Raw genomic sequence first — 13,729 nt, 5'->3', positions numbered from 1 at the left:
CAAGTAGAAGGCAAGGAATGGGCGCATGTGACATTTGACATCAGCCGCTCACGTGAGCGTGCACAAATTAAAGTTTGAAAAATCCGAATAAAGACAGCTGAGAGGAACCGACTTAACGATTAGAAATACCTTCAGTTTGAAATCAAATTAGGCATTGATAAATTCACCCCCTTCTATTACAATATTCACCCCTTATTTTTCAAAATGGACTCTGTACCCACACCATAGGACGATCCAAACCATCCATTTGATGGGCCACAATGTAAATAGGTTGTGCCCCAAAAATCACTTCCATAGGATGATCCTAGCCGTGCAATCTATAGAAATTAATCTAGCATTTTATCAATTTCTTTCATTTTCTGTGTTATGTTTTGGAAAATCCATCTGTCTAACTAGGGTTTGGTGGGGAAAATCCATCTTCCCATTCAATTTTCAGATAGATCTTTGTGGACTCCGATCCCGAGGGAGCTGGCGCTATGCGAGGACACAAGATCCACGTCGATCCTCTGAGATCTCCACACGTGAAGGAGATCTCTACCTAGGAACTTTTGAAAGAGTGCCCTTCACAGCATGAGTGCCGATGTATGTGAGATACCTCTTGATTCGGGGACAAGCCCGGGACCAAGACGTACCTAAAATAACTCAGAGTCACCATCCAAGGAAGTAGGCCCTGGATTCCATACTACACTCTATCGCAATGGATAACCAGAGATACAAAAGTCTGTGTCTGATGACGAATGGGGAAGGTGTTAAGCGCCCCCAATTCACCCGAGTGTAAACACCCGGTCTCTTATGCCATATATTTATTAACTTTGAAGAATTTTGGGAGAAAATCGTGTGAAATAGGAACGAATATCCCCGAGAAAACATCTACCTAAACATGCATGACTCGGGGATGAAAATAATAAGCACGCACAAAAGATTAAACGAAAGAAGTGTCACCTAAACATAGCTAGGTTATGAGTATCATACCTAATTGGTGTCTAAGTTCTGATGGACAAACACATGCATGTTACAGCTAAAGGTATAAGGTATGTACATGAAAGTAAGAAAACACAACAAAACACACAGGACAACTCGACTCCATACACGACTCGACATGACAAGCCCTAGACTCTAATGTGATACTTGACTCGGACCAGGATGGTCATCCCGGCTGCTCTACGTATCCCGGTCTCCGGAAGAATCAGAATCAACGTAGTTCGATGACCTGTTCTAAACTACGATGCCTAACCATCTAAGACCGCTATCCTAGACTCGATCAACTAGACCTGACTAGTTTTTAAAGCTTCTTGTGCGATTGCTTAAGTTCAAGTGAATTGTAATTTTTAGAATTCCCTATATGCCCTAACTAATGCAAGTTAGCCCTAAACTAATGCAGGTGAGCCCTACATCCTATGTGTAACTAGGTTGTATGACCTAAGGAAAACAATGGGCTAACTAAGTGCATCCTAGTCTAGCCATCAGCTCGACTAAGTGTCTAACCGACCACGACTCGAGGCCTCCTAACTCTAGGGACACTCACACACAAAACACGCAAAACATCAACATAACCAGGACAGACTCCTAACTCTAAGACATCTCAAACTTCTAAGACAAACTCCTAATTCTCGGGGAAGATCTTTTTTGAAAAGGTTTTGAGGAATTTTTTGTATTTTTGGAAGGTTTGAAATGCTTACTTTGAAAGGTTTGACAGGACTTGGGATAAGAATCCCAAGCTGCCTACGTATCTCGTGGAAGAGGATCAAGCCAACGTAGTTCGGAAACAGACTTTCCTAACTACTCCTAATGACTCATAACTTTTCTGATGATTTGGATTTTTCATATGTTTTGAAATTTCTGAATGTTTTTGAGTTTTCATGTTTTTTAAGTGTTTTTGTTGTTTTTGACTCATGAGAATAGATTCCTATCATCATAAGGGTAGGGCAGACTTCTAATATCCCGCAAAGGTTGGACAGAATCCTATACTTTGCAAGGGGAGACAGAATCCCAACTATGCAAGGGTTGGATAGAATCCTATGCCTTGGAAGGATTGGACAGAATCACATGACTTGATGAAAGGTTGGACAGAATCCTAGCTCCCTATGATGATAGGACAGACTCCTATATGACGGACTCACCTGCTAAAAATTGACTATGTGGCTAAGGACAGACTCCTATGCTAAAGGACTGACTCCGAAACAAATAACTCTAATGAGATAAGGCATGTCTCGTAAAAGGAAGGGATGACAACTATGACCAATGAGACAAAGCCTGTCTCCTACACGAAGAACAACTACCTCTAATGAGACACTGAATGTCTCCTATGGAGGGCTCCAAGTATCCTTATCATTGCTCTTGCAATGATAAAATAGGGTAAGGTAATTGCCAGACTAAGTTAGTCTTCTACTAATAGGCGGTGCAACTTTGTGAGACTTGGATACTCTCCAAAAGGAGGATACTCATTAATGAGACAAAGCCTATCTCCAAAAGATATGACTCTTCTTCTGAGACATAGCTTGTCTCCTACATGGGCTCTAGATGATTCTTTCATTGCCCTTGCAATGAGAGAAGGGTTCTAATGTCTAAAAGGTGTTTAAAGACTAGGCTAATCTATTAAATAAATAGGGGAGTGCTACTTGGACTAAGTGAGTCCCCTAAGATTGGGCTTGGGCTTGGGCTATCGCCTTCATCGCCTTCATCGCCATTTGCAATGAAGGAAGGAATCTATGGTTTAAACACGTCTAAAAGACTTAACAAGTCTTCTAAATGAGAGAAGGGAGAGCTACTCGAACTAAACAAGTCCCCTAAGGAGGGGCTTGGGCTAATAACGCCTTCATCGCCATCTGCAATGAAGGAAGGATTCTATGGTTTAAACAACTCTAAAAGACTTAACAAGTCATCTAAATGAGAGAGGAGAGGGCACTTCGGACTAAACAAGTCCCCTAAGGATGGCCTTCGGCTAACGCCTTCATCGCCCCGGCAATGAATGGGTTTCTAATATATAAGGATGTCTAAAAGACCAGAACTCTCTGCCTAAAGAAGAGGAAAGGAGAGGGAAGATGGTACTACCATGATCCAGTAAGTCCCTCTAAGGATGGGCTTGGACTAACAGCTTCATCGCCCTTCTAATGAAGGAAAGATTAAAGGAAAAATGATGATGTGTGGAAAAGATGTAATCAATGGGCAATGATGCAACCGAGAGACATGAGATGCAAGCGATGGATCTCAAAGACGGAATGAGACATGACATGTCTTCAGGAATGAAACTCACAAGATTTGAAAGGTTTAAATATGTTTTAGAAGTGATCCTATGAGTTTTAGATGCTAAGTTGTCATTTAGTTCAAGAACCGGAAGAATAGAGCAAGCGTGTTCGTAGTGTGTCTCTAGCAAGGTCCTAGCATCTTTTAATCCTTAATTTCAGCTTCTTTTAAATATTTTCAGCATGTTTTATTAAGGTTTGATTATGATTAAATTATTTGTTTACATACATCATTGATTTCAATCACTTAGAATTGAAAATGTATTGAAAGCATAAAACACAACATTCAAATTTCATGAAAAATTCCCAAAATTCAAAACAAATCATAAGAATTACCCCATATATGATTAATAATATGCTATTATGCTCAACATAATCAAAAGCATCCATTTAAATTAATCTAAGCTCAAAACAATCTTTAAAAAAATGAAATTTCTACTAAACATGCATTTTTTACAAAAATGTCCAAAAATACCGAGTAAATCGTGGAAAACATCCAAAATATGATTCATGAGTTGCTACCAAGCTCAAACATCCAAAAACAACTAGTAAAAATGATTAGAGCTCATGTTGTCCACGATTTTTAAGAATTGCACAGTTGTCATATAGTGTGTAAAATACAACTTTGCATTGAATTTCGGACCCCTCAAACATCAAAACCATCAAAAACCCTACAAATCAAAATTGTAGATCTCAGCATGAGTGACATTATCCCAGTTGACCACTTCATTTGTATCCAGCCAGAAGTGGCCGAAAAATGGTTGCTTCCAATCCTTCGCCATTAAAAGACATTAATGTTTCAACTGAAAGTTCGCACTCAGTTTTGACACTCAAAAAATCATTTTTGAAAATTTTTTCTCAAATACAAAGTCTTAGGAAATAATTCAAGGAAAAAATCATTCTTCTTCGGCTCCAGCCAGATCCTGCCAGAAGTACCTCAAAAATGACCGATAAGCTGCTATTACGGCAAACAGTGTTTCCAGAAAACTAAAATTTTGAAAGTGATTTTTGACTCACCAGACATTGGTTCTGGAAAAATGCACACAATGACAAAGTTTTAGGAAATCTTATAACGAACAACTTTGTCTTCTATGGCTCCGGCCAAATCCATCCATAAGTATCCCAGAAGTTACTCGACGCAATAAATTTCCTAAAACTAAGAAAAATTAGCACAAACTGGCTGAAACTTAAAAAGGGTAACTCTCTCATCCTTCTGCCAAATTTGGACCGCAATATGCCAAATCGAAGATATTGACAAGCTCTACAACTCTAATGTGAAGTAAAACACTCAGTTTTAACCCGGTTTTAGTGAAAAACTCAAAAAATAAATCGGGACAGCATGTATTTTTGAAGTTTTTCAACATCTTACAAGAGCATTTCACATCAAAACTCCAGATCTATCATGGATTTCACTAGATATTCACATCACAAACATATTAACACATAAATTTTTGAATTCCAAAGCCAAACACATCAGATTTAAAGATTTTTCACAAAAAATCATCCAAGAATTCATCATTTTAACCTTAATTTTCAGCTGAAATCTTAAAATTGGCATAACTTCTTCGTTTCTTAGCAAATTTTGTGCCATTATACGCCAAATCGAAGATCTCAACGAACTCTACACCTCCTCGTGAGAAATTTTTACGAATTCCAACCGAAAATTGATGAAAATTATAAAAAAAACTGGGACAACACTTTATTTTGCCGTTTTCACATCGAAATTCAACTATAACTCAAAATCTAAGGTCAATTGCTTTAGATCTTTATATGAGACATGTTTTTAAACATATTTTGGTCGATTTTAGCCCTAGGTTGCTAGATCTAATCATTTTTAAGCATTTTCCACTTATATTTCTCATTTTAGGTTAGATTTTCATAGAAAACTCAAAATCTACTAACATTGTGCTCTTCTCTTGGATCTTTCATTGAAATCTTCTTTTCCTCATTCTTTCTCTCTAGATCTCCTTCTTTCTCTAGAATTCTCTCTCTAGATCTCCATCTTTCTCTCTTTAGAGTTCTCTCTTTCTCTCTCTAGAAAGCTCTCTCTAGAATATTCTCTCTCTAGAATGTTCTCTCCCTCTTTAAAATTAGATTAAGAGCCCTTCTTTTTCTCAAATGAGAGCCCAAATGCTCTATTTGTAGAGTTTTCCTTTAATTTTTGTCGCCCATTAGTTTATAGGACAACCCCTTTTCAAAAATATTGCATTGGTTTTCGTTGCAAAAGTGTGGTCTATGGAGAAAATTTTAAGTAAAAAATTAACATAATTTTATCCCCTTTTATTACCCTAAAACACCCCTCCTATGTGTTTTATATTTGATTTTGCTGAAAATTGGTGATCTCGAGAAGAAATTAGGTCAAAAATTAAGGTGGGATAATTCACCCCCCTTTTCACTCTAGTGTAAAAGCTGGCTAAGCTAAAGGCTAATACACCCCCTATTTACACTATCATTCTAACTCGACTCGTCTTATTAGGCATTTTTGCTCGAATTTTGACGAAAGTTTGCAGGGACCTAGCTGGGACCCTAACCTACCCTAGGGAGAAATTGGGGGCTCTAAATCCATGATTTGAACGAATTTTTAATCATATGTATCTCTTTAGGGTTCAGTCAAAATGGGGTGTCTACAATCTTGCGCAAGTCTTTTGATTGCAATGTTTTGTTGTATTTCTTTAGTTCAATTTCTCATGCTTATGCATTAGACTCAGTAAAAAATGGTATTTCTATTTGGAGGTGATGTATGTGTTCGTAAGGTAGCAGGATGTACTTCGCATAGGAGCACACCCTCTTAGAGGCGCAAGTCTTTTGATTGCAATGTTTTGTTGTATTTCTTTAGTTCAATTTCTCATGCTTATGCATTAGACTCAGTAAAAAATGGTATTTCTATTTGGAGGTGATGTATGTGTTCGTAAGGTAGCAGGATGTACTTCGCATAGGGGCACACCCTCTTAGAGTCCTTCCCTTTATCATTTTTTGTGAGTGTGAGTGACTTGTCTTCACCCATTAAGATGTTTCGGATGACAAAGTTTTTCTTAGTGTAGTTTCTTTATCCTAATGTCTGGTCTTATTTTGCAGCCATCGGAGTTGCAGAGATAACTTATGCTCCACAGTAAACCACAGGCCAAGACCATTTAGGTGTATAATTGTTTTAGATTTTCCCTTCATTATTCTACGAATCGAGTTTTTTTTACTTTCGAAAATAGTGTTGTAATCTTATACCATGCTCATCTTTAACCAAGGGATAATCTATGAGGTCAATTTATTTCTGCATTTGAATATTGTTTTGATTTATGATGCTTGATTGTAATTTTATGGCTTTTCTGCTTACGTTCTAAAACTTCTGTTTGTGGTACTAAATTCAGCATTTTCTTGTTAAGATGTTATTTTAGGATATTTTAGCATGCTGTTTTCTACCACAATTTCAAGATTTTAGCATGTTATTTTCTACCATGGTTTCTCTAGACACCCCATTTAGTCAAGACAGGACTGATGATAGATTGCTGCGATGATGAATCCTATGATAAGCCCTGAAGCTTCTCTGGTCTTTCTCTCGATATCTCTCTCGGTATTTCTCTAGGTTTTTCCAAGACACAAAGTTACCCAAATCACCCAAACAACCCAGACACCCAATACCCGAGACAACCAACAACCAAGCCTATATCCAGAACCATCAAAGTTCACCAGAACCTTCCAAAAGAGCCCTGAATCAGTCAAACAAAGGTCCCAAGAATAAAGCCAGATAGCTTAGTACCCGCTTTTAACACAACATCCTGAAGATCCAAAAACCAAAAAACTAAGCAAAAGCTCTCTCGGAAGCTATTTGTGGGAACCAGAACAACCATTCGGTCACCGGAAACCACTTTTTAGGAACCAAAAACCACTTTGGCTACCGGGAATAACCGTCCTGAAGCCAAAGATCATTTCTCAAGCAACCCACAAACCAGAACAAAAAACTGGGAACCCGGGACTAACTTCCAAGGACCCAGAAACCACTTTCTGGATCTAGAAACTACCCTCGATTACCAAAAAATACTCCTTAGGAACCAAATATCACCTTTGGCTGCCAAAGACATTTTATTGGAAACCGGAAACCACTTACCAACACCTAGAGCGACTTACCGCTTTTTGATCACGAAAAACAAGAAAGTAACTACCAAAAGTTACTTTTTTGTTGCTCGAGACCATTTTATGGCAATTGGAGATCAGTTTGGAACACCGAAACAACTTTTTCCAAATCGGTAAGCATTCTTACAACCAGAAAACCACTCTAGGAATCCCAAAACCCATTCCCTGTGCCACGAAACCCTGACCGGACCCCCAAAAAATCACCTTTTGGGGGTGGGACCCACCCCCCAAAATCGCAGGGGAGAGTCCCTGCGATTCCCTTGGACTTTAAAATCGCAGGGTACTCCTCCCTACGATTTTATTGAAAATCTATAAAAGGGACCTCACCCCTCCCTCATTTATCACCCCTTTTCCTTCTCTCTTCAGCTTTTCTCTTGTTTTTCCACCCCCTTTATGATAAAAACACACCTTCAGCATTAGTACCCCATGTTTGATAAACTCACACCATTTGACCTTTAGCACCCTTCCCTCTTTTCTATTCACCCCCTTCCGCTTTGGTTTTACAAAACCCTAGAGAGAGAAAGTTAAAGAAGCTTGGGGAGATTTCTAGAACCAGTTTCTGCTGGAATCTCTTCTGCGATATCATCGGGTATCGGAGTTCTGCCAAAATTCTCTTTGATATACTGTAAGCCCAAGGGTTCCCCATGGGTACATTCAATCATCTTGTTTTGATGATTAACAAACGCAAATTGATTAGTTGTTTATGGACTGATCATTTGCCTTGAGTGTTGTGCTTTAGACAGGTCCTACACAAGTCAAATCGTACTAGCACGCACTTTGTTGGCCTATGCTTGAAGATGAACCAAACACAATGGCAAATGAGCTTGGAACATACTTGGACCAATCACACCTTGGAAGTACCAAGGAGAAGCTCATCATCAACCATCTCAAAGCATTGAACAAACAAAGAAAGTTCATGAAGGCCAAAGGTGGAGGATCAAGAACCTAATGCAAAGGACCAAGGAGCTTGTACCACAACTTGAAGATGTCAAGCATGGAAGCTCAACCATAGAAGATCACAGCTCAAAAGAAGAGTTCAAGAGAGTGATAGAAAGGGTAGAATGTATTCCTATCTCTCTTGCATATTCTCTTGTCAAGGCACATTATTTAAACCCCTAAAAATATATTTTTCAAAGAGACTAATACACCCTTTAAGGACTTAAATGGATAAGTGAATGGCCATGGTGGTGTACCAACATGTTGGGACCCATATGGCATTCAACACAAGAATGAACAAAACAGAGTTCCGAAGCAACAACCTGGACCAGCAACTAAATCCTATCAAAACTTATTTAAAAAATTTTCAAATATTTTTTAAAATATTTTTAACAGATAGCTCTCATTTTTCTCATATCCGTAGAGTATAGGAATGTCAAAATCCGACGAGCAATGAGGGAGATATGAATTTTACAAGTTCGACACTGTTTGCTGGAAACCAGTCTCGGAACTCTGAGAATTATTCTCGGAGCTCCGAGCTCGGAACTCCGAGAACATTCTCAGAGCTCCGAGAAATGCACCAGGTTCCAAAATTAAAAGCTCTGTTTGAATTCTCGGAACTCCGAGAATTCTGCTCGGAACTCCGAGAAATGTTTTTCTTCAAAAAAATATAGCCGTTGGGGTGCAACGGCTAGTTGATTTTTTGACCCAGTTTTGACTGTCTTACCCCTCAAACGGTCACATGGAGTTGGGACTTTATATGTACCCATTCAAGGGTCCAAAACACTACAGGAACATTGTCCAACTTCAAGAAACCCCTATAAAATCATTTGTGAACTATTTTTGGGTAATTTCTCTCACCAACCTCTTTTGCCTTGATTTGAGAAAATCTTTTGAGATTGGTTTAGGCTTAAACTTGTTTATTCTTAAGAGCATCCTTAGAGCTTCAACTTGCATTGTAGCCTACATAGAGGCAAAGCTTTTATCTTCTTCTTTATTCGATCGTTGGCAAGGGCATCCGTTGTTTTTAATTCCCTTGGGTGAACCGCTTAGAACTCGGCGGAGAAGGAGAGTCATTGTAAAGGTGGAAGGGCATCCTTATTTAATTCCCTTAGAGTGTAAAAGCCTTGGAGACGGGCGTCGTGGAGGTCTCAATAGTGTAAATCCTCAAGTGCGACCTTGAGAAGAGTGGAGTAGGCCGTTTGCCGAACCACTATAAATCTTTGTGTCACTTGTGTGATTGGTATTTCTCTCACTCCCTCTCACTCTCTTATTTGATTATTTGTGCTTAGAATTGAGTGAGTAATTAGCATTGATAATCAACCTAAATATCTTAACCTTGCTATCTAGACTATTAAAATTAACTAATTAAGTTTGCTAATCAACAGGGGTTTTGAACTTATATTAATTTGTAATATTGTTTAAGTTCAACTATTTCAAACTTAATTAAACAAGGGATAAGTCTTGGGTGAAATCTTAGGAAAAGTTTTTAAAAGGTAAAGATTTTATAAACATCCTATTCACCCCCCCTCTAGGTTGCCAAACCAAGTCACTACTTGGATTTCAATTGGTATCAAAGCTTGGGCTCTTGATTAAGACCCTAACCGGTTAAGAGTTAAAAGATCAAACTTTTTGGCAACTTAAAAGATGGGATCTAGACTACCTATTTTGGATGGTTCGGATTATGGATCATGGTTGATACATATGAAGACATTCTTAAAAGGTCTAGATAAAGATATGATAAAGATAATTGAAAATGGTTTTGATTTAAATGTTAAATCTAAAAGATCAAATGATTATGATAAAAAATTATCTTTACTAAATACAAAAGCTCTAATTACAATATGTTGTGCATTACCACCTAACATTTATGAAAAAGTATCCTCTTGTAAAAATGCTAAAAATGTTTTCGACTCTATTGAAAATCTTCAAAATCAAAACATGTGCTTAATGGGATTATCTAATGAAGACCCATTGGATAATGCCGAATTCACATTTGAAGAACTTGTTGAAAATGTCCAAGAATTACAAAAGAAACTTGAGGATCAACTAGCTAAGAATTCAAACTTGAAAAATAGTTTAGCTAGTATTCACAAGGAGTTTAGGTCACTAGAAATAGATCATACACATCTTAGTGAAGAAAATAAAATTTTTAAAAAAGATTTTATTGAACAAAGTGATACTATTGCTTCACTAAGAGAGGAAAATCTACTCCTTAAAGAAGAAGAAGAGAAAATTAAAATGCTTTCATCTCTTGAATTAATAAATTTTAAAATGGAAATCAATGACTTAAACATCAAGAATGAAACATTAATGTTAGAAAATCATTATTTACAAGAAACTGCAAAACATAGTTTTCATCATAGTCACTCTTGTAAATTTTCTTGTTCATCCCGTCCATCTACCGACTCATATATGTATTGTGATTTTTGTGGTAGATTTGGACATTACAAATCTAAATGTATGTTTAGATTTGTAAAAAGTAGTAAGTTTGTTTGGGTTAAAAAAGACTTATCACCTAGGACAAACTTGCTTGGAACCAAGATGGTTTGGGTTCCAAAACCCCTAACATGATCTATATTGTGTTTATTTTAGATTAGGGGATGTGCTTTAATTGAATATCATTTGAAAATATATTTGTTGATACAATGTGCTTGTTCTTGTTTAATTTGTTTTGTATCAATACGTGTTGTGCCTAAAATTAAAAATCCTTTCAAAACATGTGTATATAGATATCATATGCTCATATTTGCTTAACATATATATATATATATATATATATATATATATATATATATATATATATCACCTTAAAATTCAAAGTCTATATGCTTGAATGTAATTAATTTGAGACTTTGATATGATAAGCCTAATTGAATATCATTTTGAGTTTCCTAGTTTAAGTGCCCACATATACTTAAAAATCATCATGCACTTAAAATATGTCATTCATCCACATGACAACCACAATAGAGCATTTAATGTGAAAACCATAAATTGATCCTTATAGAGTGTACAACAACATCTCTTGCCCATGTGTTCAAATTAAAAGCTTCAAGTACATCTTTAAAATTTGAACCCGTTTTGGTAGTTGCTAGGAGTTAGGCTAATTGATCACATCATTCTAGAAAAATCAAAAGAAAAGAAACCCATAGGTTTTAAGGCTTGAACTTAAATGAAATTATTTTTGGCAATCAAATAGTATTTGAGCAAAAATTGAGAAAATGCCAAAGTACTATTCTTTTAACTTTATTTTGGACAAACATGGCACTTGCTAGACAATTGAGTATTTAATTGTTTTAATATATCATTTCTAGCAAAACTAAGGTATTAGATGTTATGTCTAAGAAAACAACTCAAATCCCTTCTTAGATATCTTTTTGTGCCTTAGGTGAACAAACATGTTTATTACTTTGCACCTAATTGTCCTATCAAAACCCATTCTATTACATGCTTAATGATTTTCATCAAATCTAATAAGAATCATAGATGGGTTAAAAATTAGTGTATTTCCAAAGAGCTTTAATTGGATAATCTCATGACTAAGATGAACCTTAATATGTATAGATATGTTATATGTATTTTGTTCAAGTAGTCATGAAAGTTCATAAATGGAATACCTGTGTCCAAGGTAGTTTGCATCATTTGATACATATATATTATAAAATCCTTGGATCTTTCCCTAAGTTCATAAAAGGATATATATTATATAGGAAAGTTAAATCATGAATCTAGATTCAATGTATGACTTCAAATGAAAATATCATAGAAATCTAGAATCATATTTGGGCATTTACTCACTTGAGTAAATTTAAAATTCACTAAGGTGGTTGTATACATTAGATTGTGATGGGAACATGTGCCTCCCACACATTTTTGGTTTTCAATGGGCTTATGCACTTTTGTGCCTAATGCCTTATCATTTTACATGTGGTTGTGGATATAGATGTAATGTTTGGACCTTGTACTTCATTTGTCATGTTCACTTTGTCCAAACATAGTAGACTATCCATGAAGGCCTTGATATGGATCATATCCTTCTTGTAAGGTATACTCTCACCTTCATAATTCATGGATGTCTCTCTAAGACATGGTACTTTATTGACCATTTTCATTATGTCTTAGTCCTATAGAATTGAACTCAAATTGGTTTATATATATTCTATAGGTATCACCCCTTGTTTGATAATATCTACACGTATGAGATGTTAAACTTTAATCTTAAAAGTCACTCAATTGGTGCCCTTAGCCTTCTTAGATTCTAAGAGGGAGATGGTACATTCACATTAATTAAAATATCTAACAAATTGGCCTTGTGCCAACATCTCAAACATGAATAGGTATTCATATATATGTGATCTCCCTAGCTAGTTATGTATGTTACATACTTAAGGAAGTAAAGCGTGAATTTGAAAATATGATATCACATTTAGGGGGAGCATGAGCCAAAGATTGAAAATCTTTTGTGCTATTCTTGTTTATCATGATGAGCTAAACTATGGCTATCATTTTATCATGATAAACCGACACTTGGAGAGTAAGTGTCATTGTAGCTCAAGGGTTGAGTCTAACATGTCATCTTTTGGAAAATATATCCAAAAACCTTTGGAGTCTATGCAAGGACATCCCTTTGGATTCATGCATTGCATGATTCATTTTCAAAGGGGGAGCTTAAAGGTAAATTTGTCCTTAGTTACTTATCATATGATTCCTAATGTGGTTATCACCTCACATATGATAAGTTCACTCATTTGGAGCATGATTGCTCCATATGGGGTGTTCGGGCTTGTCTTGTGCTTTTATTTGTGTTTTAGAATTTAAGACAAGAAGCCCATAGCCTAGGTCTTAGTGACATATTCTTCTAGGCTTTTTGACTTATCTTGGATGGTCTAATATGATATCATCTATTCCAAGAATAAGTTTTGGTGGCCAAGTATTCAATTGTCATATCTTTGGCCTATTAGGTCATGTCATGCCTTAAATCTTAGGTTTATCTAAGGCCAATGACAAATACTAAGGGGGAGAGCTAATTATTGCTATCTTTATGTTTATATGGATCATTGTAAGATGCTTACACTATCCATTCAAGCATTTTTCCACTAATTATGCTAAAAATTGCATATCATTAAATTTAAAAAAGAAAAGAAAAGTGGGCTTATCATGCTAAACTTTAAACTTGCTTGTTTTCTTTCATGATAAGTAAAATATAAGCTTTAACTTGCTAATCTATTATTATATTACGGGTCATAGGGTAGAATTATATTGGATATATATATATACTAAGATACACCCTAAAAATTTGTGCTAAAATTGAAATGTCTCTTTGTTTTGCCAACATAGGCTTGATTTGTTTTGTGATTATTCATTTCCTATGTTTATTGTCTCTTATCATGCCATATATACTTTGGATTATACTTTGATTTTAA

The sequence above is a fragment of the Tasmannia lanceolata genome, unplaced genomic scaffold, assembly GCF_043159265.1.
Source record: "Tasmannia lanceolata isolate RefF3 unplaced genomic scaffold, GAP_Taslan_0.1 ptg000002l, whole genome shotgun sequence".
NCBI classification, from domain to species: domain Eukaryota; kingdom Viridiplantae; phylum Streptophyta; class Magnoliopsida; order Canellales; family Winteraceae; genus Tasmannia; species Tasmannia lanceolata.
Note: the sequence above shows the minus strand (reverse complement) of the source record.